This window comes from Pelodiscus sinensis, chromosome 1, assembly GCF_052426305.1.
Source record: "Pelodiscus sinensis isolate ZL-2025 chromosome 1, ASM5242630v1, whole genome shotgun sequence".
In the NCBI taxonomy this organism is placed as follows: domain Eukaryota; kingdom Metazoa; phylum Chordata; order Testudines; family Trionychidae; genus Pelodiscus; species Pelodiscus sinensis.
In genome coordinates this window covers 142,708,955-142,714,089 of record NC_143052.1, presented here as the reverse complement: position 1 = coordinate 142,714,089, position 5,135 = coordinate 142,708,955, and positions in this window count along the sequence as shown.

Genomic DNA, 5,135 nt, shown 5'->3' with positions numbered 1-5,135 from the left:
TTACTCACCTCCGGTGCAGTAACTGTCATTCTTCGAGGTGGTGCTCCACTACCCGCCCTCCTCCCCGCTTCGGAGTCCTCTCTCTCTCTCTGCTTGTCTCTTACAGACTCCGAGGCGGTTTCGAGGAACTGGCGGAGGGGCCGGACCGCGCAACAGAAAGAGCGCGAAAGCCGCGAGCCTGCGGCACATGCGTGGTCCAGCCAGACACTGCTAATGACAAGTCTCCGTCTGCAGCGCCGGGGCAAGCCCAGCACCCATAGTGAAGCACCCGCAGGGACACCACCTCGAAGAACGACAGTTACTGCACCGGAGGTGAGTAACTTCGCTTTTCTGCAGGCATGTTGGCAATAAGAGAGTGGTCAGGGAAGTTGTGGGGCCCTTACTGGATGAGGGAGGTAACCTAGTGAGAGATGATGTGGGAAAAGCTGAAGTACTCAATTATTTTTCTGCCTCTGTCTTTACAGACCAGGTCAGCTCCCAGACTACTGCAGTAGGCAATGCGGTATGGGAAGGAGGTGGGCAGCCCTCAGTGGAGAAAGAGCAGGTTAAGAACTATTTAGAAAATCTGGACACACATAAATCCATGGGCCCAGATCTAATGCACCCGAGGGTGCTGAGGGAGTTGGCTGATGTGATTGCAGAGCCATTGGCCATTATCTTTGAAAACTAGTGGTGATCAGGAGAGGTCCCGGATGATTGGAAAAAGGCAAATGTAGTGCCCTTCTTTTAAAAGGGAAGAAGAACACTCCAGGGCTATGTCTACACTCATGGCTTCTTGTGCAAGAAATTTGCAAATGAGGCTAAGCGTGGAATATTGCCAAGCCTAATTTGCATACCTAATGAGCTGCCAGTTTTTCAGAAGAGGCTCTTGTGCCAGAAGGAGCTGTCTACACTGACCCTTCTTGTGCAAGAAAAACCCTCTTGCATAATGCCATTACGCCGATTACTTTTCAGGAAGAATGACATTGCTCAAGAGGGTTTCTTGCGCAAGAAAGGCCAGTGTAGACAGTTCCTTCTGGTGCAAGGAATCTATTTTGAAGCACTTAGAAGAGGGGAAAGTGATCAGGTGATCAGTGATGGATTCACCAAGCTCATGCTTGGCCATCCTGATTGCTTTCTATGACAAGGTCACTGGCTCTGAGGACATGGGGAAAGTGGTGGATAGGATATACCTTGACTTTAGCAAAGCTTTTGATATGGTGTCCCACAATATTCTTGCCAGCAAGTTAAGGAAGTATTGATTGGAACAATGGACTGTAAGGTGGATAGAAAGCTGGCTAGATTGTTGGGCCCAATGGGTAGTGATCAGTGGCTCGATGTCTCATTGGCGGTCAGTTTCAAGTGGGGTACCCCAAGGATTGGTTCTAGGGCTGGTTTTGTTCAACATCTTTATTAATGACCTGGCTGAGGGGATGGGTTGTTCCCTCAGCAAGTTTGCAGATGACACTAAGCTAGGGGGAGAGGTGGATAGGGTCCAGAGTGACCTAGACAAATTGGAGGATTGGGCCAAAAGAAATCTGATGAGGTTCAACAAGGACAAGTGCAGAGTCCTGCACTTGGGAAAGAAGAATCCTAAGCATTGGTACAGTCTGGGGACCAAATGGCTAAGCAGCAGTTTGGTAGAAAAGGACCAGGAGATAACAGTGGATGAGAAGCTGGATATGAGTCAGAGTGCCCTTGTAGCCAAGAAGGCTAATGGCATATTAGGGTGCATTAGGAGGAGCATTGCCAGTAGATCCAGAGAAGTGATTATTCCCCTTTATTCAGCACTGGTGAGGCCACTACTGGAGTATTGCATCAAGGTGTGGGCCTCCCACTACAGAAAGGATGTGGACACATTGGGGAGGGTCCAGCAGAAGGCAATCAAAATGGTAGAGGGCTGGAGCACATGACCTATGAGGAAAGGCTGAGGGATTTGGGCTTATTTAGTCTGCAGAGGAGAAGAGTGAGGGGGGATTTGATAGTAGCCTTCAACTACCTAAAGGGGGGGTTCCTAAAGAGGATGGAGAGAGGCTGTTCTCAGTAGTGACAGATGGCAGAACAAGGCGCAGTGGTCTCAAGTTGCAGTGCGGAGGTCTAGGTTGGATATTAGGAAAAACTATTTCCCGAGGAGGGTGGTGAAGCACTGGAATGGGTTCCCTAGGGAGGAGGTGGAATTTCCATCCCCCTTGGAGGTTTTTAAGTCCCGGCTTGACAAAGCCCTGGCTGGGATGGTTTAGTTCGGGTTTGTCCTGCTGGGGTCTGGACTCAATGACCTCCTGAGGTCTCTTCCAGCCCTAGGATTCTATACCAGTCCTGAAGGTTTCATTGTTACTTGCTTCCTGAGCCGCTTCTCCATTAGTCTGCATTGTCCTTGTACTTACTTCAGGGCTTTGTGTCAAAGTTCCAGCAGCACCCTGTTCAGAGTTCTGCAACTCTTTTTAACCGCCACGCTTGGCCCTCAGTAGCTGGCCTTGGGCTCCATCTGGGTCTGTAATCAGCTTTCTACACTGACCTGTCCAAGGGTCGGTCGGTTGGTCCCTGGTTCTGCCTAGCTTGAGCTCCAAAGAGGAACTGATTGGCCCCAGCCCAGCAGCTTCTTTATATTGGCTTGCTGGTTCCTTATTGGCTGCAGCGGAAGCAGACACTCTAGCCCGCCTGGAGGACTTCTCTGCTGTTTTTCCTGGGGCTGGGTATGCAAAGTGCCACAAGTTTCCAGCAGTGGGCTTTGGGGTCTCGCCCACCCCATCACACACCTCCCCCCACTGAGAAAAGGACGGTTGGGGCGTGTCTCTCAAACCACTAATTACACCTCCCTTTAAATGTCCCCTCTTGGTACTCGATAATAGAGTTTAAAGAGAAGCTAGATAATTTCATGGAGGTTAGGTCCATAAAAGGCTATTAGCCAGGGGATAAAATGGTGTCCTTGGCCTCTGTTTGTCAGAGGCTGGAGAAGGATGGCAGGAGACAAATCGCTTGATCATTGTCTTCGGTCCACCCTCTCTGGGGCACCTGGTGCTGGCCACTATCGGCAGACAGGATACTGGGCTAGAAGGACCTTTGGTCTGACCCAGTACGGCCGTTCTTATGTTCTTATGACCATAGATTAGATACCTCTGCTGTAATCCAAACCACAGTAACCAAATGGCTGGGAGATAGCTAACATGATGTCATTTTTTAAAAAAGGCTCCAGAGATGATCCTGGCAAGCCTGACTCAAGTACCAGGGAAACTGGTTGAAACTATAATAAAGAACTGAATTGTCAGACACTGAGAAGAACATAATTTGTTAGTGAAGAGTCAGCATGGTTTTTCCAAAGGGAAAGGATTCAAATGAAGCATTCACATTTTCATTTGTTGATTTACGATAGAAGGTTCGGGAATGTGGCCAGTCCCAGAGGGGGGCAGAAATAGACACGCTTTCATTGGATATTGTTTAAACTTTTATCGTAAGGCTTGCACGTGTAACTTATTATTTTATCAATTCCTTACATACGTGGGCACCAAATAAGTACTAACATGAACAATAAGCAAAATGCAATACAGTAAAGAAAATTCCCTGAAGTTTTTCTAAATCCCAATAGTTGTCAACAGGGGACCAGGGATTGTTAAGTTACATTTACATCAGTTTTACTTATAAGACTAATCATTTATCTAAAACTATTAACACTACTACTTAATAATACCTCTGAACTATTTCAGATAACAATACTTACATTTAACAGACACACAAACTACAACAGCAACAACAACATATTCGGTATACGTTACACTCTGGGAAATTCGTTTGATTCAGTGAGTGGGAAGGGGTCCTTGGGTGATCAGTCCTCGGACCTGGCTCGGATTCTACCTTCCAGTTCTTTGTTCGGGAAGCTTCAGTTCTTGTGCGGGCGGGGAAGCCAATTTATAGATGAAGCTTTTGTGCGTTTTTTCTGTGATAAGTGGGCAGACCCCATCTGTGGTGACAGGGTTATGGGGGAATGGAAGGGGGTGAGATGGCTTTCTGTTTTCTTGTTCTGCCTTATCAGACATGGCCCAGCCAGGGCAAAAGTTACATGTCTGGTTTTGGTTCTTGTTTTCTAAATATCACAGCATGGGGGTTTTTCATTGGGGGGGAGGATGACCTTTAGCTAGGAGGCTATGCGCACAAGTCCTGGCCAGCAAAGAGCCTTCTTTTACATCATTTTATTAAAAAAAAAAATTGAGTTAAGAACCCTAGCAATGCTGGATAAATCTTCTAGTACCAAATAAATACAAAAAATGAGGAAGAATGGCTCTTGCACAAGAGGGTTTTTTTGTGCAAAAAGGAACCGTCTACATAGCTCCTTTTTGCGCAAAAGTGGCTGCTCATTACTTATGCAAATAAAGCGCGATGATATTCCATGCCGTGCTTCAGTTGCATATGCTTTTCTGCAAGAATGCTACAGTATAGACATCGCCAAAGTGTTTTGTTTCACTATCTGGTCACAGCCTATGATAGTGAGCTGCTGGTAGAAAACATATACAAATAGCAAGCAAATTCCAGCACTTAAAACAACAGTAAAGCTACTTGATGCTATTCCTGGCATTATGACCCATACACTAACTAAGCTGTAAAGCTTTTCAGACTCCCAAGAGATGACTGTGAAATGGCACAAGAAGAAATAGCAACCATACAAAGGAGCCATGGGCATGACATTTCTGAGCAGGTCATATCGGAGTGATAATGGCTGTTAATAAACTTGCTTATAGAATTTCTGGAGAGTCTTGAAGCTGTGAACACCTCATATGCACAGATACACTTCTTACAGTGCTAAGGCCCTGAAAGTGAGTCCTTAGCTTGCTTTCTTTTCTCCCTTAGCCTGATTTCTTCCAGCTGTTGAACCCAACTAGAATCTCCCCTCAGTGCAGTCCCTGTCCCCTACTGGTGGTGGTTCTCTCCTCTTCTGTCTCCTTGGCACAATCTGTTTTAGGCCTTGTCTATAAGGATTGCCACATTTTCATATACTTATGATCCACCTTTGGTGTAGCTGGAGTAAGAAGGCAAGATGCAGTCTTTGTATTGATGATGGCATTTGAAACCAGGATAAATTGCAGCTTTCCTTTTTACACAAGTTTCAAACTGATGTAACTGCACCAATAACTGAAATGGGGCAAATGCCTAATGGAAGCAAGACC